This window comes from Rattus norvegicus, chromosome 17 (assembly GCF_021556685.1).
Source record: "Rattus norvegicus strain SHRSP/BbbUtx chromosome 17, alternate assembly SHRSP_T2T, whole genome shotgun sequence".
Classification (NCBI taxonomy): Eukaryota; Metazoa; Chordata; class Mammalia; order Rodentia; family Muridae; genus Rattus; species Rattus norvegicus.
Genome location: NC_141550.1, coordinates 9,760,508 through 9,786,989, shown reverse-complemented (window position 1 = coordinate 9,786,989; position 26,482 = coordinate 9,760,508). Strand labels below are relative to the sequence as shown.

The 26,482-nt window shown below is 51.2% G+C and overlaps 1 long non-coding RNA gene across 2 annotated transcripts; it reads left to right on the top strand.

Moving 5' to 3' along the window:
* The first annotated feature begins 2,574 nt into the window (after positions 1–2,574).
* LOC147999982 (uncharacterized) lies at positions 2,575–14,780 on the top strand. Of its 2 annotated transcripts, XR_015641464.1 has the most exons (3): positions 2,581–2,724; positions 3,581–4,534; positions 14,379–14,780. It is a non-coding gene; the product is annotated as an uncharacterized LOC147999982 (long non-coding RNA). The 2 variants fall into 2 exon arrangements; XR_015641463.1 differs by lacking the exon at positions 14,379–14,780 and having other exon boundaries at positions 2,575–2,724; positions 3,581–3,946.
* The last annotated feature ends 11,702 nt before the right edge of the window (positions 14,781–26,482 follow it).

Genomic DNA, 26,482 nt, shown 5'->3' with positions numbered 1-26,482 from the left:
GGTCCTAGCACGTTTGACCTCTCCAGCCCCCTATACTGTAGTTTAAAAATAAAAACAAACATTGTGGATGGAAGATCACCTAGAACGTCCCTTCTGGATCTCAGGTTGAGTTTTAGCTGAAATCAGTTAAAGTTTACGTTTCTGAGGGTCTTACAGACAGAGCCTGTGATGGGGTGACTTCTGAGGCACGGGGAGAGATCCAGCTGTCATCTTACTTGATGCCGTTTGCATAGGCCTTCTTTGACCCTTCCCCAACGAAATAATTCCCCTACATCTATTCCCTACTAAAAACCAAACAAACCTGCCTACCACAACAGCCGACATGATGCCTCCGTGGCGTGGGCACACACGCTAAGTCAATGTAAGATTAGAAATTGAAGCCGCCAAAAACTTAGTTAGGAGAGCACAGGTTTGAACTCCTGGAGGTCAGGAGTTCAGTGCGGCTCCTCTCAGACTAAAATCAAGGTGTTGGTCGAGCGCTGTGTTTGCCCTTTGGGGGCCTGGGAACCTTCCTAGCTTCTCAAGGCTGCCTGTCTCCTGCCTTGCGGATCTTCGAAGCCAGCTTGCTTGGGCCAAATCCTTTTCATAGTTTCTCTTTTTCCTTCTTCCTACAAACTCCTCTAGCCTCCTCCCTTTCCCCTTTTCCCTCTTCCTCTGGTGCTGGGCTCCTGCTAACTGGGTGTTGCCCAAGCTAGGTGTGGGCGCTTCCACTCTGAAGGAGTCGTGTGGGTATGGTGGAGCGTCAGAGTACTCAGGGGCATGTCTCTGACCCAGTCAACTGATAGCAAGCTGTGATATCTTCTGACACGACTGCCTCATCCTCACCAGGGCAGCTACAAGTTCAGGAGCTGTCCATCCGCACGAGTTTGATAATTATTACCAAGCCTTGTAGAGTTCCAGCGAGAGTTACACTTACAAATGCAAACCAAGAAAAGACTGCCTCATGGGAGCCCTGGGAGGTTCCCTAACACTAAACTTCCAGGAGCTTCCAGGGCCAACATAGCTGGTGGTACAGTGATGCTAGCAGGGGAGGCTTTCTTGAGTTTGTATACGAGTTTCTTTTTACTGGGGTCAATCTGCTCAGTGGCCATTCTGACTTTAGCCTCTCCTCCCCGTCCCTGGTTGGGCTAACAGCTTTTGACTTAAACCTTGAACCTCCCAATCACATCTTCCCCACACACCCAGCCCTGGCCCTGACCTCATTAGCATAAAAGACGGAAATTCCAGCTCAGATAATGGAGATGTTTCCGTAGCCTGCAGATTCCAAGCCTTTTAGGTAAGGAACCCAGCACCAGGCCAGCCCGATTCTTTTGCACACACCCTTAATAACAGGTTCAAATTCACTTTCCCTTGGCCAGGTAACACCCCTGGAGTTTGGAAGTAGTGTGTGAACATCTTTGTGGGGGGACTCTGCCCACCACAATCTTTTAGCCAGGTTCGCCTGAAGGGGGCCTGCAGCTTCACAGCATCGATCCCGCTGTGTGCGGTCTGACTTCTTCCGTTGTTGTATATCATCTGTCCCCACCTCACAAGTGTGAACTCTGCAAGGGCAGGATGTGGCACCTCACATCTTCCTGGGCACCCTGTTGGTGTCGCATGACTCGGGGACAAAGAGAGTTAGAGAACTCGACCTCTAGGGTGCTCGGAGGGTAGGCAGAATGGTGCAGGGTAAGCAGGGACGCTGCGCAGAGAAGGGCAAATGAGTGGGTTCGGGGCCCGAGTGGGCTGCCACGCCCTGAATTTGGGCTAGGTGCCCATGGGAGGGAGGGGCAGAGAGATGAGCGGGCAAGGCCCTGCTGAACATGCAGGTCTGTACCTGTTAGCTTGCTCACCTGCATGGACTGTCTTTCCTCTCCAACGTGGGGCCAGGATGTCCGAAGCAGCGTGTGGCAGATGGGGGCAGCCGCATACTGGAATCAGGCAAGCAGGGTTCAGGTCTCACCCCGTTGCTTATAGTCATGGCCAGGAGTAAGAAATCTCACCTCTCCGTGGCCATCGCCCTGGTTGTTCACTCTACGATGCTGTCCAACCCACATCGTAGCTTTCACCTGTGTGGAGCCTCGTTGCCGGACTGCCTTGCAGCAGGTGGCACAGATCTTACTCAAGAGCCAGAGATTCACGGATCTCCACGAATGATGCCCTGGTAATAGGAAAGGCCCTATAAAAAGGGGCCAAACTTAAATAGGAAGACTTGGATTTTGGGTTTTGTCCTCTCCCTTCTTGCTTTAAATGTCAAATGATCATGGAAGAAGCAGCCACGTGACAGACAAGCTGAGAGTATCCTGGAGGAAAGCCTGCCTGCGAGGTTCCCACAGTACAAGCAGTTGTAGCCAATGGCTCGCAGTAGATGGGTCTTTTGTGTGTATTGGATACATTTTCTGAGCCTCACTGTCTACTATTACCTGGGCTAGGCATTTTGACCACAGTTGTGTGCCAAGAACTCCTTTGCCAAAACCGAAGAGTGACGTCCCTATTTTCCTTGCGTTTACATTTGGAGGTGAGAGAGACAAGGGACTCAGCAGACAGTATTGCTGAATGAAGTTACAGTGACGTGAAGGGGACGTGACAGTTGGCACGTGTGACGTGAGTTGGCGAGCGAGTGAGACACGGATCTTTATGGCGGAACCTTGAGGAAGTGAGCCCTGGGCTGGGGCCTGAGTGTGAGCATGGGCAGTGGGAGCAGCGGCCATAAAGAAAGGCCTTGGCACAGAGGAAAATGGGCAGGTCAGGAAACGGGCAATGAACGAAGGGAGAGTGGGAGGTGAGACCAGATGGTGCGTGCATAGTGGATCTGTTTCAGAGGCAGACAGGAAGCTACTGGAAGGTTTCTGTGGGGGTGCACGGAGGGGACACTACAACTACCACACCACAGGCACCTAATAAGCGCCCCATAACCAAGAGAGAGGGTGTGTTGAACCTTCCCCTTCTCAGGTTCCAGGGGATCCTCTACTCCCCAGCTCCAGATCGGGAGACCCCTTGGGCTGCCTTTTAAGTCCTCCCCCGGGGCCATTTGCTCCCTCCAGAGCAGACGACTATAATTGCTGCTTTCCACAATGACATAAAAATCTAAAAGGCACAATCAATACAGCGGCACACACATCATGGTTTTCATTGCAACCGATAAAAGTGTAAACAGCAGGGGTGGTGGAGCTCCCGAGGCTGCAGCGGGGTGTGGGGGCTCCCGAGGCTGCGGGGGTGGGGGTGGGGCTCCTGATGCGTGAGGGGTGCTCCTCAGGTTGTGGGGGGCTCTCGAGGCTGCAGGGGGTGGGGGGACTCCGGAGGCTGCGGGGGTGTTCTGGAGGCTGCAGTGGCTATGGGAGGGTCGAGGGTTGGGGAGGTGGGGGGTTGGGAGGATGAGGGGGTGGATGGATGGGGTGGAAGGGTTGGGGGAGTACTGCATTGGTCTCCCAGTCTATCATTTTTCTTTCTGAGATCCTTGTAGAAGTGCTACCCTCCCCAGCCTGGGAATGGCTCCTTCCTTTAAAGTCTGCTGGAAAACAGGCTTTTCTACCTTCCAGAATTCTGTTTTTAATCTCACTTCTGAATTCTGATCTGTCCCTTGCTTCCCCAAATCCTCTAGGTCTCCCCAGACGTACTATGGTTCCAAGTGGCTTCCTAGATGCAGGTCTTAGGACAAGGGTGTCTCCAGAGCTTGGAAACTGGCCTTGACCCTGTTTCCAGCCCAGCCCTTGAGAATCAGCCTCTTCCCCTCCGCGTCCAGCCCGCCACCCACAGCTTGTGTGGCAACGTGCACAGAAACATTCATGTCTCCAGCTCTCGGATCCTCCCGGCGACGACTTCCTCAAACCGGTTACTTAATGAACGTCATCCAATTCCGATTCTGTCTTGCCACAGCCTCATTTGCGAAAGCCAATCTGCTTTATGATTTTAACCTCTGGCTAGAAACTGCTCCCAATTTCATGTCATCCATAAACTTGATGAACGATTAGCTTGCTTCTCTGCAGTCGTTCATTTATCCCACCAGCATTTAGTAGCGCCTACTGGATGTTAGGTGCTGGCTTTACCACTGCGGTGTCTCGCGCAGGTGGCATACCAACCTGTAATGGTTTCTGTCCGTGAGATCTGCTGGCTTCTTTAGAGAGGAAGAAGCTCGAATTTACTTGAAGATGCTGCATGCGGGTTTTATGGCGGGAGAAGAAATGGCCTCCCCTCACGTGCTCATATTCAGGAGCTCAGAGCCTTGCAGCGTCAGGCCTGCAGCCGTCTACAGCTGCGGGCTTTGCTGTCTCCTGAACGCTCATTTCTACCTTAGCTCCATCCCGAGGCTGGGTGGTAGCAAATGGGAAGAAGAGAGTCTGCCTCTCTCTCAACAAAGGCAGCAAAAGTCTGTTTGAGATTTGATGATGGATTACTTACTGGATGGATTACTCACTGTGTCCAACCAGGACCAGTCAAGGAGCCAGGAGGAATACAAATCTTCTGATTGGTCATGCCTGAGTCATGTGACAGCCCAGCCTGGGGGCGGAGTCAGCCGTGTTTTGATAAAGCTGTAGACCCACAGGAATTCTCAGAGGTGGGCAGACACCCTTAATGCTGAGAAGGATGAGTGTCTGCGGGTCTGCGTCCAATGGGCTGCATCTTCCTAACCTGCTTGGGTACGAGGACGCTGTCCAAGTGCTCTGGAGACAGAAGAGAAGCCCTGAGCCCTCCCTGACCCCATCACGCTTTTTGGTTTTCTGCCTTACTAGACACCAGCAAGTCTCTCTAGTCATTTCTCCTATGCCTGCCCTTTTGTCTGTTATGCTCTTCCTGTCCCCAAACCCAACTCTAGCCTTTCCAGAATTTGCTAGGCCCCTGTAGCACTTTCCAGCTGACCTCAGTTTACTGGGCTGTGGTAGCCTTCACCTATTGCCTCCTTCCTTGGAGACATATGGAGTAGTAGGTCACAGAGGGTGGGGCCACACATCTGAGACAGACAGATCAGGTGTTTGGGTTTTGCTGGGGTGTTTGAACCCAGGGAGAGTTGCTTGAAAGAGGAAAACAGCATTAAGGTGAGAACAGGGGTTGACCTTATCTCTCAAATGATCAGAATCCTGGAGGGGGAAGGCAGGGAGGGAGGGGGGAGGCAGGGAGGGAGGGGGGAGGCAGGGAGGGAGCGGGGAGGCAGGGAGGGAGGGGGGAGGCAGGGAGGGAGGGGGAGGCAGGGAGGGAGCGGGGAGGCAGGGAGGGAGCGGGGAGGCAGGGAGGGAGGGGGGAGGCAGGGAGGGAGGGGGGAGGCAGGGAGGGAGCGGGGAGGCAGGGAGGGAGCGGGGAGGCAGGGAGGGAGCGGGGAGGCAGGGAGGGAGCGGAGACTTCCCTCCTCCGCATCAGTGGGTCTGATTATGCTCCCTAGACACCGCTTCAGGGCTAATCTTGGCTGTCACTGACTACAACTGGAACCAACTAAAGCCCAAGCCTCAGGATGCTCCTGTGAGGGGCGTTCTTTAATATTTATTTATTTTATATTCGTGCACTGTAGCTGTCTTCAGACACACCAACAGAGGTGCCCAACACTGCTGAGCCATCTCTCCAGCCCACCAGAACTTTTAAAAATACCTCCTTCTTAGGGGCTAGAGAAATGGCTCAGCTAAAAGAAGAGCACTGACTGGTTTTCTAGAGGAGTCAGGGTCAGTTCCCAGCACCCACATGGCGGTGTACGACTGTCTGCAACTCCAGTTGTAGGGGATGCAATATTCTCTTCTGACTACCATGGGCATCAGACATGCATACAGTGCACAGACATGCAAGCACAACACCATACATACATACATACATATATACATACATACATATGTGTATGTATGTAAATAATACATTTTAAAGACACCATGTGCATAAAATAAAAACGGGGGGGGAGGGAGAGAGAGAGAGAGAGAGAGAGAGAGAGAGAGAGAGAGAGAGAGAGAGAGAGAGAACCTTTCCTAGCAAGGAAAGATCCCCCACTGGGTGTAGCACAAGGACATAGAGCGAGGGGTAGAAGCCCAGACTCCAGAGGCGGCTCACACAGGTGCCCTCGACTCAGTCTCCTCTCCCCTCTGGAGTCTGTATTTTCCACTTGTGCTTTCTTTCCTGCTAAAAATAAACTCCGGCTACTACTCGATCTACCTGTGCCCTGGTGGGAATTCTTCTCCATTAGGAGCACAGGATGCAGACGGCTGTAGCAGGGGTTGGGACAGAGCTCCTGAGGGAGGTGGCAGCTCCTGCTTCCTAACAGCTCTGTGTGGCTCTAAGTGGCGAGGGTGGGAAAAGCAAGGCTGCTTCATTAGAAGGCTGTGCTGTGCGCCAGCTAAAGATTCCGAGGGGAAAGGAAACGGGCACAGAAGGGAGAGTGCAGAAGTCTACTCCAGTCCCTAGGAACCTGTACATAGCCTTGACCTTAACCGCCCGCCCTAGATAGGATGAGGGGGTTAAGACAGGGCTGAGGTGGGACTGTCCACCCTGCACCCTGCTCTCTTCTGATGGCTCTGTCTGCGGCTGCCACTCTGGGTTCAGTTGTCTGTTATTTTGGTTTGCTCTATAGCCCAGGCTAGCCCCCAACCCTCAATTCTCCTTTCTCATCTTCTAATGTGCTGATGTCAGATGTGTATGCCCTGCCCATCTAAGTTTCTTTCTTTTTTGTTTTGAATGTATTTTATGTACTTATGTGTAGCAATGCTTTTACCAGCTACAACCTGGACCACCCGGAAAGGTGAGAAGACTTTCACCCTTTGTCCCCAACAGACATTCCTGTGAGCCCGTGGTGCTCTGCCTGGACAGAGGCAGCGTGAGGTCGTGAGGTCGAAAGCCTTGTTGGCATGAAGACTTAGGAGTTTCCCTTGGATGGGTCTGTTGTGATTGATTTGGTCTAAGACTCAGCAAACACGGGCCGTTACTCAGTGCACCTGAAAAATGGTGCGTGACTTTTCTGTTTGCACAGCCCACCCGTAAGCAGGGCCCAGCTGGGTCCTTCAGCTCCCTCAAGGGGTTCTTGACAGATACTGAGAGAAGAAGGGACGTAGGTAACGTGCTCCGAGAAACTTGGAAAAAACAGTCACATAGAGTGCCACAGAGTGCGTATGGACCTGGGCTGGCGAGGGCTTGGAATGAGTGTGTGTGTGTGCATGTGATCAAGGCTACACATTTGTTAGTGGAACGGGTGCATGCATGTGTGTGTGCCCATGTGTTTGTGTGTGTGATCTAGCATGTTGCATGTTTCTTAGTAGGGCAGGTAGGAGGCCTCAGGTGATACCTAACTATGAAGAATGCTCCCCAGGGATGGAGAGATGGCTCAGTGGTTAAGAGCACTGATTGCTCTTCCAGAGGCCCTGAGTTCAATTCCCAGCAACCACATGGTGGCTCACAACCATCTGTAATGAGACATGGTGCCCTCTTCTGGTGTGTCTGAAAACAGCCACAGTGTACTCATATACATAAAGTAAAAAAAAAAAAAGTCTTAAAAAAAAAAAAAGAATGGTCCCCAGGACTCCAATAACAGTGGGAGGAAGAACTGGGGCTAAGGATAGTCTTGTGGGGGGGGGTTGAGTAAAGCACAATGATGTATATGCATGAAAAAGGCATAATGAAATCAAATATTGTGTGTGATACTATATTTTTTAAATAATATTTATTTATTTATTTATTTAATATATGGCATCAGATCCCATTACAGATGGTTGTGAGCCACCATGTGGTTGCTGGGAATTGAACTCAGGACCTCTGGAAGAGCAGAACCATCTCTCCAGCACTCCATATTTTTTTTAAGCACATTATTGCAAATGGAAAATAAGGAAGGAAGGAAGGAAAGAAGGAAGGAAAGAAGGAAGGAAGGAAGGAAGGGAAGGAGGGAGGGCCCTAATAGGTTGCAGTACGGATGGCTGGCATTATGAGTCTGTCTGGAAGTGAGAACAGATTGGCCCTTAGGCCTGTTTTGCTAGTTTAATCAGGCTCATTGTTTAGGTTGGCCTTCAACTCCTGGTCTTAATCTTCCTGCTCCAGCCTCTCCACTGGGGAGCTAGGATAACTGGCTTGCACCAGAGTGTCCTAAGGTCAGACCAGGGGCTGGTCCCAGGCAGGGAGGAGAAGGTCTTGGAGGAGTGCAGAAAGCCAGCACCTCCCGTTAGCACAGCCAACATTGCCCTAGCTGGTCTCCAGTCTGCCCTTGCCCACTGTTTCATCAGTTACTGGTTGAAGGCTGTTCTTGGGACTTCGATTTCTGTCCCTTCTGCTCTCTGGTGGCAGATGATGGAGCCTGGACCTCAGGGACAGCCTACACCAGGGTATTGCATAGGACCTGGATTCCACTGGGTAAGGCCCGGCAGCCTCTGCTTTCACAGAGTTTGGATGCCTTTGACAACCAGCCCATCTCAAAGTGGATGATGATCTCACGTCATACTAGGAGGATTCTGGAGGAAAACCTGGGGTGTGTGTGTGTGTGTGTGTGTGTGTGTGTGTGTGTAAAGCAGAGGTCTAGTGTGGTGGTTTGAACTGAATTGACTCTTACTCTCATAGAGTTTGGGCGTTTGGTCACCAAGGAGTGACACCATTAGGAGGTGTGGCCTCGTTGGAGGAGGTGTGTCGCTAGGGGTGACCTTTGAGGGCTCAGTGTGTCTCAGTTCACTTCCTGCTGCCTTCAGATGAGGATATCCTTCTCTAGCTCCATGTCTGCCATGATGATAATGGACTAAACCCTGGTTAGATGTTTTCTTTATCAGAGTTGTCCTGGTCATGTGTCTCTTCACAGCAGTAAAACCCGAAGTTCTTCCCTCGCTCTCTTCCTGACTCTTGTTGACATAACAGCTTTGCCTCAGCCTGGTTCTCCTCTCTGGGCACAATGGCTTCTTCTTCTTCTTCTTCTTCTTCTTCTTCTTCTTCTTCTTCTTCTTCTTCTTCTTTTCTTTTCTTTTTTTTTGGAGCTGGGGACCGAACCCAGGGCCTTGCGCTTGCTAGGCAAGCGCTCTACCACTGAGCTAAATCCCCAGCCCCCACAATGGCTTCTTAACATCCAGATTCTACGGTACCCAGGGACAGCAGGGTCTCTTCTTGGACATGTCCCGTAAAAACAAAGAAACATCGGATTTCCCTTCGTGTGCCGTTGAATACATCCGCGAGCCACCAAGTGTCAGTGTGAATTGTTGTGTTTCATAAAAAAGGGGAGCCAGGATATGTTTTATGGGGTGTGGTGAGGTGTGAGGGGGAGCCTCTGGCCCTTCGTGCTCATGCTGAGGGAACCCTTTCCCCTGAGGTACCAGCCACAGGAATATGGGTTTAGTGTAGAAGAGAGTTTATTTAGGGCATGAGAAAGGGAGTTGACAAGGGAGTAGAGACTGAGAGAGGGAGGGGGGAGAGAGAGAGAGAGAGAGAGAGAGAGAGAGAGAGAGAGAGAGAGAAGAGAGGCCAGCCAGGAACACATGGAGGAGGGGAAGGGGAGATCCGTGAGAAAGGGGTCAAAGAAGAAGGGAATCAGAATCAGAGAGACAGAGACAAAGAGGGGGGAGGGAGGGAGGGAGAGAAAGAGATAGGAGAAGAGAGAGGGAGGGAGGGAGGAAGAGAGAGAGAGAGAGAGAGAGAGAGAGAGAGAGAGAGAGAGAGAGAGGAAGAGGAGGGAGGGAAACAGAGAGAGAGGGGGAGGGAGAGCAAGCAGCCCATTTTTTAGTAAGCCAGGCTTACCTGGCTGTTGCCAGGTAACTGCTGGGCGGAGCCTAAGGAATGCTAACAGGAACAGTTTCTGGTAAGAATGACATGGGACAGGTGACCAGTGGCATCTGTCAAACACGCTTGTCCTTCCCCGTGAAGGGAAGGATTGCCAAGGGGCCTGGAACAGCAGCTCTGAATGGAGAGATGCGCACCGCGTGGCAGGGCCTGACAGTGCCAGTCTTGAAAGAGTTGTCTTGGCTTTTGATCTGTGAAGAGCCCCATGCTCCGGCAGATGGTTTCCCAGCCCCCTTGCATCCCCCAGCATCCCCAGGAGGCAGGCCCCGGGACAGGGGAGTTTGCAAGGCTGGTGGGGCAGAGGAAGCTCCGCTCCCATTGGCAGGTGTGCGTCGTCTGTGGCAGCTAATTACTTAGGATGGATGGCTCTCACCGTGGCGGAAACCCCCACTCACCGCCCGCTCCACTTTCTCTGGTTGAGCTGGAGCAGGTGGTGGGGAGAGCAGAGAGCTTCCATGGTCACTTGTGGGGCTGTTTATCACCGGACCTTTGTGCCCTACCTGAGGCCAGAGCCCCAGCAGAATGGGTGGAACCCTGAGGACCAGGAAACCGAGGGACTATAGGAGTTAACCCCTTGGCGCTGTTCCTGAAGGGGTTCTGGCCTTGGGATAGATGAGAGGTGCTGGGTGTGGCCTATGGAGACTTCAAGCCTCTTATGTAGCTAAGGATGACCTCGGTTTTCTGGTCCTCCTGCCTCTGTCTCTGGAGTGCGAGGATTAAGGGTGTGTGTAACCACGCCTGGTTTATGCAGAACGGCTGACTGAGCTACGCCCCCAGCCATGTTTCCCTGTATTTAAAATGTCTGGGCCCGACTGAGATGGCTCAGCAGATAAAGGTGCTCACCCTGAGCATGAGGACCTGAGCTTGATATCCAGAGCCTACGGAAGGAAGGAGAGAACCAGATCCTGCAGGTTAATTCTCTTCCATATGTGCACCATGGCACAAGGACACACAGATACACAGACACACAGACACCACACACACACACACACACACAGAGACACACATACACACACACCACACCACACCACACCACACACACATACACACACATACACACAGACACAGACACACCATACACACAGACACCACACACACACCACACACAGATACACACGCCACACACACACCATACACACACCACACACACACCATACACACACCACACACAGATACACACACCACACACACAGCACAACACACCACACACAAACACACACACAACACACACACCACACACAGATACACACACCACACACACAGCACAACACACCACACACAGATACACACACACAACACAACACACCACACACAGATACACACACACACAAACGCACACACAGAGACACACAGACACACACAGACACACCACACCACAACACACATACACCACACACAGGTACACACACATACACACACACAACACAGACACACCACACACACAGACACCACACACACCACACACACACACCACACCACACCAAACACAGATACACACAGACACACACACATACAGACACACCACACCACACCACACACAAACACACACACACACACCACACCACACACAAACACACACACACACCACACACAGACACACACACACACACACAAATGTAAAACATTTAAAAATATAAAATATCTGGAGATGGAAAACATTACTTCGTGGACCAGAGAGATGGCTCCAGAATTCAGAGCACTGGTTGTTTTGGCAGAGGACCAGTTTCAGTCCCCAGCACGTGTGTGACATCTCACACCACCTGGAACTAACTCCAGCTTTAGGGGAACTTGACATCCTCTTCTGGCCTCCTAGGCACTAGGCGTGTGTACGGTGTGCCTACGTACATTTAGGTAAACAATCTTACACATCAAGTAAAAATAAATCTTTCTGTTTATCTTGGCTTTCAAGACAGTGTTGTTGTGGGTAGCCCTGGCTGTCCTTGAACTCTGTCCATAGACAAGGCTAGCTTCTAACCCAGAGATCTGCCTACCTCTGCCTCCTGACTGCTGGGACTAAAGGTGTGTGCCACCATGCCCAGCTAAAAATAAAACTTTTTTAAAAAGAGAAAAAATACGACTTTAGCTAAAGACGGGTGGCTGTTGAGCTGGGCTGCTCTCACAGTTAAAAGCCCAGCTTGGGAGCTCGTGGAGAGCACTGATGTACTCACGCATCCTGGCCAGAAGACGTCGAAATGTCCATTGTGTCATGACCAGGTTCACAGACCCTTGAGAACTAGCTTCCACAGCCGGTGAAAACCAGCTGGAGGGGCAGTCCTTGGATATGACATTGACTGGTTGTGTACAGCATCCCCCTTGACTCTGTAAGAAGCCACAGAGCGACCTCTGTGTGTGCAACCATTCTCCCGGAACCCTGGACAGATCTCACCCCCACTCCCCAGAACACACGGGTGGGGTAAGAACGTCTTAGAGAACAACACTGTTGCTGTTCCAACAATTCACCAGGGTGACATGGGGCAGACAGGACTCTGTTGGCTACTGGCTGGTCTAGCCTGGGTGTACACAAAGAAGAGGGGTGTCCACCTGTGCCCTCCCTGAAGACTGAGACCTCGGGCAGTTCTGCCTGGTTCTTCACTGGAATTCTCACCTACTCTGACCCCTGCACCTCCATGACTCCTGTCTTCCTGTCCACTTGTGCCCTTAGCCTAGGCAGGGTTCTCATGGCCACTTCTCAAGGCCCTGAGGTATCCCTCAAGACCAGTTCTGTTTCATTACTGGAGGTTAGTGTGGAAGGGAAGCTCAGGGGCCAATGGGAGCTGTGGTTCCTCTAAGTGCCACCACCCACAGTTCGTACGGGAACCATCTTTTTTTCTTCAGCAGCGAATTCCCTCCTTCAAATATACTTCCTGAAGTCTCACAGTCTAAGAGCTGTGTGTGTGTGTGTGTGTGTGTGTGTGTGTGTGTGCATGTGCGAGTGTGAAACTTTACTCTGACTTCTTCCTACTTGGGATGGGGGTCATAGAAGTTTAGTTAATTAAAACCATGGCACTCCCGGCTTCAATTTCTGTCACCAAGACCAAACCAAACCATACCAAACCAAAACAACAACAAAACCACAAACAAACAAACAAAATCAACCCCACCCCCCAAAGCAAAAAAACGAAAAGGAGTGTGACTGGGGGGTGGGGCATGGAAGTGACCCCAATTCAGATTCGAACTCGGGTCTCCAGAGGTGGATGGGGCACGGAGTTGCTAGAGTGCACTGCTCTGCAGATGCATTTAGACATGGAGTTAGTATTACCCTGCTCCATCTGCCTTAACCACTTCAAGTTCGAGAGGACCCTTGGAGGGGCCTCTACGGACAGCTTGGAGGAGCCTTAAGTTCCCCAGCAGGCTTTTCTGCTGCTCATCTCTCCATGAGGTCGTGCAGAGCCACGCGATGCTGGCATAGCTGTGTGCGTAGTGCAGACGCGGCACCATGCTATTTTCTCTTGCACCTGAATCTTAAAGCCATCGGTGTCTCTGGGCAGGCCAGGGCTGTTAATAACAGATACAGGCGACTGTCTGGTGACGGAATTGCTGGAGACGGTAATTAGCATTTTAATTTAGCCATTTTCTTTCCATTCACCTCTGGAGACCTGAGTTCGAATCTGAAATTGGGGTCACCAGTGGAAGTTTGACCACGTCCTCCCAATCTCTCCCGTGGGCATTTCGTCTTTGTCTCGCCCATAGCCACAGCCCAGAGCTGAGTTTGGCCTGAGGGGGGCGCCGCCTGTCCAGGCTGTGTGGTGGCAGCCTTTGGCTTTCTGGAAGCCCGCAGAGGTGAAGGAATTGATGGGTGGAGCTAGCAGGGGTGGGGCTTGGAGCAGTGGGGGAGGGGGAGGGTCAGGATGGGGAAAGACCAAGGGCTGGGAGAGAAAGGTGCACGGGCTGCGTGGGGTGAGCAGGGAGGAAGGTTGGTCAGATGTGATATCCATCCCTCCCCCATCCCCTCCCTTTTTCTTTCACGAGCACCACATTTCTTGATGTTTCTTCCGGCCCAGATTTGCCGTTTAACTCAACGCCACATAAAACTTAAAAAAACGTGGGCGTGAGATGGCTCAGTGGGTAAAGGTGATTGCCACCGAGACTAATGACCCAAGTTCAATCCCCGGAAGCCACAGAGTGCAAAGAGAGAACAGACGCTTGCAAGTTGTCCTCTGACCACCATGGGCCCCCCAGGCCACCTCCAAAGAAGTAAACAAATGTAAAATAATCAACCACTTTGCATCGCTAGCAACAGTGAAAGCTCAGTTAGTCCTCTGTTAGGAGTGTGAGAGGCTCTGTGGGTGTGGAGAGCCTGTATTTACCGTGTGGGTGTGAGAACGGTAGACCCCCCCTTCCCAGATCCTACACCTCACTGAATGAAGACAGAGTCGGCAGATAGAGACAACAGCAAAGAGAAATCTCAATTTAGGGAGTCCCGAGGCCAACAGTGAAAAATGACCAACTGCCTTCCTTCCGTGTTGATGGCAAGATCAGGCTCCCGGAGCTTCAAGGCCAGGCGAACATTGGAAGGAGCGGTTGTGGTTGGAGAGGGTGGTTGCTTGGCCTCTGAAAGCCCATGGTGGTGTAGAAGCTGTCAGCACTGCCTGGTTCAGAAGGCAAAGCAGACAGGACCAAATCCCAGTGATGCCCCTAAGCCCGCTGCGTGGTGCTTGTCAGTGGGAATGTGCTGTCTTCTTACCTTTCAGGTACCATCGTCATCACCTGAGGAGCTCTGGCAAATGATGTGGGGTGGAATTGAAGCTGCTGGCAAGTAAGGGCATGTGTGTGCTCCACAGGCGAGGAGGAAAGCGCCGCCGGCTCTCAGGCACACCACATCCGGGTGCCTGCTTGTTTTCTGCATTGCTACAATGTTTCCTTAGCCTTCTCAAGGCTAGTTATCCTCCCGTCATGTTGGTTTCCAAAAGCTCCTTAGAGGAGGAGGAGGACTCCTCCTCCTCCTTCTCCTTCTCCGCCTCCTCTCTCCTCTTCTGCCTCCACCCCTCCTCCTCGTTGTCCTCTTCATTGATCAGTCTGCCCTGGAACTCACAGAGATCTACCTGCCTCTGTCCCCAAATGTTGGGATTAAAGGTGCCTCGCTGTATCATGGATCCTGTGCTTGCTGGATTCACTTTGCCCAGTGCTGGCAGAGAAGTTAGGAGCAAAGGGTTTACACTTGTTTGGGTTGGAACAAAATTCTTGCTGGTGCTGGAGGGATGGTTCATCTGGTAAGAGTACTGACCGCTCCTCCATAGTCCTAGGTTCAATTCCAAGCACCACGCTGCAGCTCCCAAATGTTTGTAACATCAGTTCCGGCGATCTGGTGCCCTCTTCTGGCCTTCTACAGCACCAGGAACACACCTATTTCACAGACATAGTTGCAGGCAAAATACCTATAGACATAACAAAAAATCAATACAATATTGGAAAATAAAATAGCCTCTTATTTTCCCAGCCACCCTGAGAAGAAAACAGAGCTGGTCCACAAACGAAAGACATACATACAGCAGAGCTGAACCCAGCTAGTGGCCCAAACAGAGCCACCTCTGTCGTGGACGAACAAGATTAAATGTTATTTTCTTGGTCTCTGAGGCTTTGGGGGTTTTTGTTACATGGCATTATTGCAGTAACAACTGACTAAGGGAGGCACAAAGACCTTAACACTCTGGAACTTTGTGTGACAGCGAAGGATTTACCCTGAGAAGCTCCCCTCCACACCTGTGTGAGCCACCATGTGGTTGCTGGGATTTGAACTCAGGACCTCTGGAAGAGCAGTCAGTGCTCTTAACCACTGAGCCATCTCTCCAGCCCCACACCTGTAATGAAAAGACATTCGTGGCTTTTTGTGGCTGTGGCTTGAGCGCGTTGCCCAAAATTGATATACTGGAAGCTTGGTCCTTAGAATGGCGGCCTCAACTTGTTGGAGTTGGGTCCTAGAGGAAGATGGTTGGGTCTAGGAGTGTGGCCGTGGACAGAGCTAATATACCTCTCTTGAAACAGTTCCAACATGTCCGAGTTGTTTAAAGATTTATTTATTTATCATAGATGAGCACACTGTAGCTGTCTTCAGACATGCCAGAAGAGGGCATCAGATCCCACTACAGATGGTCATGAGCCACCATGTGGTTGCTGGGATTTGAACTCAGGACCTCTGGAAGAGCAGTCGGTGCTCTAACCACTGAGCCATCTCTCCAGCCCGACTGAGTTGTTTAAAAGTACCAAGCTTGAAGCCAGATGCCACAGTACCTTCCTGTGGTCCCAGACTATGTGAGGCCGAGGCAGGAGGATCTCTTGAGCTTGTAGGGTTTCACCGCCTAGGTGGTATAGTGACTGCTTGTGTCTAAACAAAATGAAGCACTTGGCTCTGTCCCTGCCTCTCTCTGGCTTCCGGGTCTTTCATGTAATCTCATTTACAGGTTCCTCCTAGGTGAGGTCCTCACTAGAGGCAAGCAGGTACTGTTGGCACGTGGTCTCGAACTTCCAGAATCACGAGGGAAATAAATCTTTCTCTCCTTTTTTTTTTTTTTTTTTTTCCATAGCTGGGGACCGAACCCAGGGCCTTGCACTTGCTAGGCAAGTGCTCTACCACTGAGCTAAATCCCCAAACCCCTTTTTCTCCTTTTTTTTTTTTTTAAATAATATGACCCAACCTCTGCGTTGTGTTATGGTACCAGGAAATGAACAAGTACACCCTCTTTCCAACAGAATGTCTTATGATTTTTTCCTGCCGGGTGCTGGGAAAGAGATGCTTTTGAGGGAACATGCACGAACATGACCTAAAAGATTAAGGAGGTACATCTCTCCTTCATCCCGTCTTACCCCAAGTCTAAGCACTACTCACTTCCAGAAGTGAGTGAGTGAGTGAGTGAGTGGGAGAGAGAGACAGAGACACAGAGAGACACAGAGAAACACACACACACACACACACACACACACAGACACACAGAGAGAGATACATACACACACACACAGACACAGAGAGAGATATACACACGTACACACACAGACAGAGACACAGAGAGAGATACATACACACACAGAGACACAGAGAGAGATATACACACAGAGAGACACAGAGAAACACACACACAGACACACAGAGAGAGATACATACACACACAGAGACACAGAGAGAGATATACACACAGAGAGACACAGAGAAACAGAGAGACAGCTGTACACACACAGACAGACACACAGAGAGACACACAGAGAAACACACACAGACACAGAGACACACAGAGACACACACACAGAGCTATACACACACACACAGACACGGAGACACACACACAGACACAGAGACACACACACAGACACAGAGACACACAGAGACACACACACAGAGCTATACACACACACAGACACGGAGACACACACACACAGACACAGAGACACACACACAGACACAGAGACACACAGAGACACACACACAGAGCTATACACACACACACACACACACACACACACACACACACACAGAGTGCCTGGAGGCTGTACCGTCACAGTAGCTGGGCGCCTTGGTACGATGTTCAGCTCTTTGCCACCTTTTGGCGTACTTCTAAAGATCTCAAGTCTCACAATCGAGCCCATAAGATAAATGCCTTTAAGAGACGCCACTGGCTAAGCCTAGGCTGCGTGCTTGGCTCTCTACCTGCCCTGTTCTGGAGAAGGGGTTCCTCTGTTGGAAAAGCCTTTCCCAGTGCCCCACATTGGGTAACACTTGCTCCTGTGTCCTTGGACATCCTTAGGAATGGGGAGGAGTTAGTTCACGTTCTCATGAAACCACTGAAGCAACAGCAGTGTATGACCCTGCTTGGTCTCCTGATCCTGTGCAGAGGCTGTAGGTGGTGGCCCCTGGTGTCCCTGAGGACAGTGGTTGGTTGGTTCTATTGTTGGGCAGCCTTAGCAAGTCCCCAAGTGACAAGGGTGAGCTTTCCGGTCCCTCAGCTAGAGTGGCCAGGCAGAAAGGCTGTCCTGGCACTGCATACCCAGGTTCCAATGTTAGGGCATGAACTTGGGCCGTGGACACGAATGCAGATTTCAATTCTCCCGCTTGGGTCGTGGTCTTTACCCCTGAGATCTTATGTCCTTGTACAAACAGCAAAGGTGTCCAGGTGACCACATGGCTGACCCAGAGCAAGGGTAGCAGACAGCAGCGATCGAGTCTGTTTGTATGGAGGACTGCAGGGGTGGCGGTGTGCTCACAAAGCTTGAATTCTGCATGTGGGCTGTCTGCAGCTATCTCTTGGTCACAGGGCCTCTCTGAGCTTTGTGGGATGGACAGACAGTTGCACATGCCCCCCTCCCCCCCGTGCTTAGGGAAGCACTGAACCCACTAACTCATCCAAACGAGCCTGCAATAGTGTGGTGTTTAGAATAGCTCCCTGCTTGGCTCCACTGCCTGGGATGACCCTTGACCTCCTATCCCCCCCTCCCATAGCCCCCAGGTGAGTGCTGCTGGTCCCTCAGATGGGAGCAGGCTGAGGACAGTGGAAGCTGCTGTCCCTGTGGGGGGGACAAAGCAGAGAGGCCAGATTAAGCAGAAGGACAGGCAGGGGTGACTTGAAAGTCCCTCCTTGCGCACAGCCGAGGGCCCCACAGCTATTGGTCAATATCCATTGACTAGCAGCCCTCTCTTCTCTAACTTTAAGGGGGGTCTTTGTGGCATAAAGAAGTGTTACCATGGCAACCACCACAAAACAGCATTTTTTTCCTCAGAACCAACATCTTCCCTCCCTGTCTGTAAGAGCTGCTTTTGGGTGGGACATGGGGTTCTTAAAGCCTCAGGACTCTGGACAGAATCCCAGAATCCAGGCTGGCTTTGCTTCCAAACACACAGGCTTGGAGCCAGATGTGAGGTACCCAGCTGGGCAGCAGTTTATGTGGGTAACCTATATCTCTGTGTGTCTGATACTCAGCAACGCACCGGGCGCTGGCTGGGACCTCCCCGGCATTGAGGGCAGACAGAACCCCGCCTTCGCCAGTGGAATTCTCAGCAGCTTCTTTTCAAGTAAAGGGGACAAAGGGTAGGACATCCTCGGCCAAGGTTAATAGCTGTGAAGGAAATGAGATAGAGCCACGTGGCAGACACTAGCAGTGAGGGGTAGGAAAAAAGCCTCTGCTTTTGGAGCTGAGCCTAAGTGTAGAAGGGGCGAAGCCCCACAAAGCCTGGGAGATGCTTGCACAGGTGGTAGGAACGGGGAGTACAGAGGTCCTGAGACCGGTGTGAACTTGGGTGTGTGAGGATTAGGCAGAGGCTAGAGGTGGGGTGGCCAAGGGAAGGACACCGGGGTGACGCAGGCATGGGGAGAGGGCTTTGTAAACTGGACCGGGGGTGGGGGCCTCATGTAACTGTAACAAGCAGGGTAGGGACGCGTGTGACACAATTTAAAAATTCTTTGCAGTGCTTGGAGGCCAAGCTGCCCTTCCAGGTTCCCTTGGCCCTGTGCCCCTGGTATTGAGTAAACAGCTTATCTGACTTCAGGTGCACCCCACAAGTTCCCCTGCTTGCCTTGTGGTCCGATGGCTACCTCACTGATACACAGGGGTGGTCTCCCTCCTTGCCACCTCTGTCCTCCCCATGACTTTGGTGTTCTGGTTCTTGCCAAAGAAGCCTCCTGCTCCTCCAGCCCCGCGCTGGCAAGCCCAAACCTTAACAAGAGCTCTCCCTGATGAATGAGGGGACTTGCGCCATGAATCCTTCAGCCAGCCCAGTCCGGGCACTCAATCTCTCATAACTCTGTTCAGGGTGCTGAGTGACACCTGTGACAGCTGGATAAAGAATGAAATAAGAGGTCCGATAAGTGGGATGGATGGCTGTCCTTGCTCAAGATGGCCCGAGGGAAGGGCAGAGGTGGGCCGGGGGTGAGTTATCGCTTGCTTTGGGGTGTCTAGAGCTCCAGCTTCCTCCAGCCCACGTGCGGAACAAGGCTTGCCCCGGTTCCCAGCCCTTCAAGAATCTCATACCTGAGGCTTCGGAGCAGCCCCTGCATTCTAGTGCCCTGAGAGCTTGAGAGAAACCAAACGGTTTCCTTCAGGCTGCAAAATGAAGTGTAGGAGAGTGGAGCGCACAGGCCTCTGATGTGGGGGATGGGCACCTCCCCGTCTGTGCCACAGGAGGCACACGGACTCTTCATTAGACAGGAGGTGAAACCGGAAGTTTGAGCCCAACTGGCTTTCGCTGGCTCAGGTTGTCAAGCCCTCGGGGGCACGGCTCTTCCTTCATGTAGGCTTTCCCTCGTAGTTATTTGGTGGCTGCCAGAATAGTCTAAAGCCACCTGTCTGTGCCCAGTGGGAAAAAGTCCCCAAATTGAATTAAAACTGAAGCATGGTATCTCACTGGGTCATGCGTTCCTGGGTTAATTAACCTATTACGGCGCAAGGGATGATGGGAAATCCTGGCTAGCTAAGTCTGAAGTAGCAGCCTACCCAACTCTATGGCTGGGGAGCCTGGAGTTCTCCAGGGAAGGGGGAGGGGGGCCTGTGAACATTTGCCTTATCTTTTCTTGCTGTCAATGATCACAGACCCCATGGACATGTGAGTTCTGTTATTGCATACGAAACTGTGTAGCTGTCAGGACTCTGGTTGCAGGCGACAGAAACTCAATTAGAATTGGCAGAAGCCAAAGGCAGCTGTCGCACGATAGTAAAGGCCATTGACCCCGCTGCTGGCGTTGCCTCTGAGTGGTTCTAAGGCCTTGGACGACATCATCAGACCACGTCTCTCTCTGTTCTGGCTCTAGGTTTCTTGGTCTATTTCTGAACAGTCTGCTGTGGGCAGATGGGGGTTGGAAAAAGTTGGCCAGACCTGGGTCCTTGGTGTGTTCTTGTCACCAAGAGACTAAGCGAAGAGGGAAAAGGGGACCTTGATTGGGGGGAAAAATGTCTTGGAGTTTGGGCAGAGGTGATGGCCTGTAGTGGCCTGGACCCCACGTGGATTCCGGCACTATTGATCTACGTAATATCTACATTACTCTCCACAGGCACAGAACTTGGGCCATTTTCATTTGCTTGGTGCAGATACACGCCCGATAAGCCGTGCAGAACAAGCACAGAATAAGGTGCAGTCATAGCCACTCCAGATGCCACATTCAGGCCTGTTCAGGAACTACACTCGAACAAGCAAGGGTTGCGAAACAGAGGCCCAGACAGCGGAGCTGTTTGCCCAGGTCGCTCGGCTGGTGCGTGATGGAGTTTGGCACAAGCATCTCTGGAAACCCTGGCTTTGCCTCTCTCCCCGTGTTCCATTCCCCGACGGGACACCGTCTCCCAAAGTGAACTCCAGCAATTCGTCACTTAATGGCACGGATCCTTTCCAAAAGTGAATTTTGTCCTAGGGTGAGCATCAGAATACATTACATAGACTAAGGCTTCCGTGCTGTCAGAAGGCCACAGGATCTTGTGGGATTGCTACTATGTGTGGCCCGTTGCCAGTGGGAAAGACTGAAGTGTAGTGAGGTTGCATTTGGCTTCCGCATGCTGATTCTCTCTGGCTGGCTCTCTTCTCTGACTGGGTTTTAGTTAGTGTAGATTTCCATGCAGGCCGAAGCTACTGCTGAGTGGTGGAGTGCTAGTGGGGCGTCTATGAGCCCTGGGTTCAAACCCCAGCACCAGACGAACAACAAAACAAAGTGAGTATATGTTTATACTACGTATTTTGATGCATGCTTTTAATTTCATCACTCTGAAGGCTGAGGCAGAAGGATTGCTGCAAGTTCAAAGTCTACGTGATGTATTTCATGCCAGCTAGAGTTACACGGGGTGTGAGGGAGAAACCTCACATGGGTGAATACTTAGGCTTTTTCTGGGAAAAAGAGACAATGGCTGTGCCACATGCCATGTGCCTGCATGGAGCAGCTGGCTCCTTTTGTGGTTCAAGGGACTTGCTGCTCTAAGTTTCCTCGCTGGCTGTCCTTTCTTCCTAGAGTGTTCTTCTTGGCTCCTTTAGTCATTCACATCTTAGCCCAAAGTTGATTCCTTTGTCCTAGAAACTTAGACACACAGACACCTGTGTGCACACACACGCGCACACATACACATATACGAACACATATACACACACACATATAGACACACACAGACACATGCACACACACATATGCACATAGACACACACCTATACATGCACACACATACACATATGAACACATATATACACATGCACACATACACATGTATAGACACACACACATAGATACAGGCACGCAGACACACACATGTATATAGACACACACACACATGCACAGTGTGAACAGGTACTGAATGGACTCAGCAGGTTACATTTGTATGTTGATTTGTTTGTATGTATGTATGTATGTATGTATGTGTAACAACAGAGATTAAAGGAGAGGGCTGTGAGAAGAAGGAGGTTGGACCTAGGAGGAGTGGGAGGGAGGAGAGGGGGAGAAATTATACAGCTATACCCTGGTTCAATTTTAAATAAACAATAAATATATGAGAGAACAGGAATAAAGGCACCTTCCCTGGAAACGCCTTGTCTTAGTGCTAAGCCCCGGAAGCTAAGTCCACTGTGAGTGTAAGAGACCCTCAGAGCCTAGGAGTGCAGCATACAGAGTCACTCCAGACACTTGGAGAATGCAGAGTCTGAAACCTCGAGGACCTTGCAGACTCACCAAGTTGCTCCCAGTTTCTGAGCCTGTCAGTCCTTCTTGTACTGTGTGTCTGACTCGCTGGGATGAAACTCCTGCCTTGTTGGCTACACACTAGGAGCTGAGTGGGGAGTGGAGTCTAAGAGATAACCACACCCACCTCAGACTCTGTAAGGCTGACGGATCAATGGGAACTACTGAATTCTGATGAGTTGGAATATTGATCCTGAGTCAAATGATCTTGGAATCTCTTTAGCCTCCTTAATAGCCATTCTCATATCCCACGACTGTCACATGAAATCTTTGGAATATATTAATTTAACAGGCCCCTAGCTTCTACCAACCCCAAAGCTAAGAATGTTATCAGACAGCATCTGAGGCTCACAGCAGAGGTTTCCCGGCTGTACTGAGACCACCTGCCTGCTGTTGCCACCAGTGTGTTAGAAATGCCTTGACTTACGACATTCTTTGGTTTTATAGCCGTAATAACTTCATGCAACAGGCAGCATGTCAGATCATGGTGTTCAGGGCATCCCGAACCTGTGCTCCTGTTCATCTTATTTGGCTCTAGAATAAATGAGTTCTCACTCCCTCCTAAAATTGCACGCCGCAGTTTCGCAATGGGGGCTGGCCCGCTGCCCTCGTGCCTACAGAGAGGGCTATGCGCTGACCTGCTGCAGAACTGTCCCATGGGCTCCCCAGAGCTTCCTCTCCCTGGGGTTCTACATTACCATCATGGCCTGTGAACTGCAGACACTGCAGAACTCTGTCTGCACACCGCAGAGCTGGGTGGGCGGGGTGGAGATGGTACTGGCTGAGCGTCTCACCTCCCAGGTGTTGGAAGAGAGTAACAGCACAGATATCTCCACCTTCTTCTTCTTCTTCTTCTTCTTCTTCTTCTTCTTCTTCTTCTTCTTCTTCTTCTTCTTCTTCTTCTTCTTCTTCTTCTTCTCCTTCTCCTCCTTCTTCCTCCTCCTCCTCCTCCTCCCCCTCCTCCTCCTCCTCCTCCTCCTCTTCTTCTTCTTCTTCTTCTTCTTCTTCTTCTTCTTCTTCTTCTTCTTCTTCTTCTTCTTCTTCTTCTTCTTCTTCTTCTTCTTCTCCTCCTCCTCCTTCTTCTTCCTCCTCCTTCTTCTTCTTCTTCCTCCTCTTCCTCCTCCTCCTCCTCTTCCTCCTCCTCCTCCTCCTCCTCCTCCTCCTCCTCCTCCTCCTCCTCCTCCTCTTCTTCTTCTTCTTCTTCTTCTTCTTCTTCTTCTTCTTCTTCTTCTTCTTCTTCTGATTTTTATAGTCTCTTTTTTTTTTTCCGGAGCTGGGGACCGAACCCAGGGCCTTGCGCTTGCTACAACCCCTATAGTCTCTTTATTTATAAATGATTCATGTTGCATTTTCAGAAAAACCTACAATTAGTGTGGGTAGCATTGAACCTCCTTGGGGAAAGGAAAAAAAAGGAAGAAAGAAAGAAAAAAAAAGGGGTTGGGGATTTAGCTCAGTGGTAGAGCGCTTGCCTAGCAAGTGGAAGGCCCTGGGTTCGGTCCCCAGGTACGGAAAAAAAAAAAAGAAAGAAAGAAAGAAAAGAAAAGAAAGGAGAAAAAGAAATAGAAAGGAAAAACAAGAAAAGGAAAGGAAGAAAAAGAAAATCTCTAGGTTCTTTAAGGTCTTGTTCTCAGAACTGCTGCCTGGTGGGGGCAGTCCCTGCACAGGACCCACCCCCTGGCATCATGGAATGCCTTTCCTGGATCCTCCCAGCCTCCCTTTTGCACCCCACCATCCCTGTTGCTTCCTAGAACCTACATCCCTAGTTCTAGCAATGGAAGAGTCTCCCCCATAGGTCTCACCATCCCAGGTGAGAGACACAGGACCAGTAACCTGAAAGCCTTGATGTGGGATGGGAGGTACCTGTCAGTCCCTACTCTTTTCCTGAAAGAAGGCAGGGAGGAGCTGGAGCATCAAACCACAGCCAGTTCCTCCAAGGGGCAGGCTAGACAAGAGCTGTGTGCCTGGATCAGGACCCAGGGGTAAGGCCTTTCAAGCCCTGTCTGTCACCAGCCAGTTCCCCTGCCCTGGGCTGCAATCTCCTGGCCTCACTGCTCTGCCTGCTGGCCCAGGCTCCTCCTGAGCTATCTCTCAGTCCGGGACACAGTTCCTCGTTTAGATCCCAGCTAAGACCCTGCTAAAGCATGCATCTGGCACTTCTGGAGGAGTCAAATGAGATGCCCAGACACGCTATAAAGTCCAGGATCCTGATAGGCCTGCTTGGGACTGGAAAGATGCATCCCTCAGATTGCAATTTCTCTGTCTAACCCACCAAGTCCCCGTGGTATCTTTCTGCCACCCCCTGGGTGTTGCTTTGCTTGAGTTAGTCCCCACCGCATTGGGGATTCTATCAGAGTTCGTTGTGTTTCCTTTCCAGGCATCTGCAGCTCAGAGAACGGGCCTGCGTGCAGTGGGAGCTTGGGACGTATTTTCTGGATAAATTAATAGAGGGAACCCCCGCCTAGAGATTAAACAGGCCCTTCCTCTGCCTGTTGAACTGAAGAACCGGGGCTCTAGAACCCCCGCTGCCTGAATTCAGCACAATAGAATTCCCCGCCCTTGGGCACACACCCCTCTAGTGAGTCAAAGGAGGATGGTTTAAAGCAGGCAAGTGTTGATTTTTTTGTAAAACTAGTTAGTCTGTAATTGTGCATCTGACACTTCGCTCTGGCAGCCTGGGAGATGTCAGCAAAGTTATTATTATTGTTGTTGTTAGCTAATATTTATTAGACGCTCTGCACAGGATGAGCCGTTTTCCGCCTGCTTCTAATCAGTTTTGGTTCCCCGAAGACAGGCTCAGGAGACAATGTAAAAAGTGGCCGGGAGCCATGGAGGAGCACAACACACCTGCAGCAGGGCTTTGGGGGGCCATCGGGCCGGGCAGCAGGGAGTTCCACACACCTGGAGCACAGAGTACCCCTTGGCCAACCAAATTGTAAGACTCGGAAGGATTGAAGTCCGCAGAGAACTTCTCTAAAGACTTCTTTCTGGCCTCTTAATGCACCTGCTCTAATTGCCCTCTCTTCGTCACCCTACAAGCAGAGCCACAAGGCCGCAGAGCCACCCCAGAAGTAAGGATGTGTCAGGGGTCGAGGGAAGGACAGACGGGATTGAGGGGTGAGGGAAGAGAGAGCTATGACCCATCTGTCAGAGAGGCTCACCCACCAACCTCTCTCTTCTACCAGTGCTATCCGCTGAAAGACTGCAGCCCCAGACATCTACCATCCACTCCAGGGAGTGACAGGAGATGGCCCAGGGTCGGGAGGGGCTGACACAGGGAAGGCACATTTCCTGACTAATGGGAGGTGGCTGGCTTGGTAATGAGTATTCCCACTAATTTGGAGAAATGATTTAACACCAGGAGGAGCCTGGGAAAATGTCTTCTAAATAGAAAACTCTGAGCCACCCTCGACAGCTGGTGACTGGTGAACCATTTTACTGATTGGACTTTGGATCAGGCTTAGGAGAGAGTGAGGAGACTTAGTGGTTGCCTCCTTGCAAAAGGAGGTAGGAAGGCAGGTACTAGTGGAGGGAAAGGAGCTGCCATGCCCAGTGAATGGGAGGCAGGGTTAGGAAGAGCCCAGGATGAACCACGGCCAACCACCTGGGCATTCAGCTTCTGGTCTCCCTGCTTCAGGGACTAGAAGGACAATGTGAATGTGATCCATTTATCCTTTTACGAAGCCCCTGTTGGTGCCAGGCATCCTTGCCCCAGGGCCTTTTGGCTAAGTACATGGTCAGGGGACCTGCTCGCGGCTTCAGTGAGGGTGGGAAGAGGACCAGTGGGTGGGCAGGGAAGTGAGCAAGATAACATCAGCTCGGGGCCAGCAAGAGCAGAAAGAGAGGCAGGAGAGAGCCAAGACGCTGGAGAGTGGAGGGGTCAGGGAAGGACACATCAACCAGAGAACATCGAGGGACAAGGGTCTGAGGTGGGATCCACGATGGAGTATGATGGGGTGAGCAAGGGAATGAAGGGGAAGGAGAGGCGCCCTGATGGGGTCCGGGTTTTATTTTGTGTTGATCTGGAAGGCTTCAAAATGGAGACTGTGTTTTCTGATCTAATTTACATTTTAAAAAATCAGGACACTCTTTGGAGTGGAGAATATGGGTAGGAAGGGATAGAAATTCTGAGTGTTCAGGAAGTAGGTGGCGGTATGTGGGAGGAGCTTGCT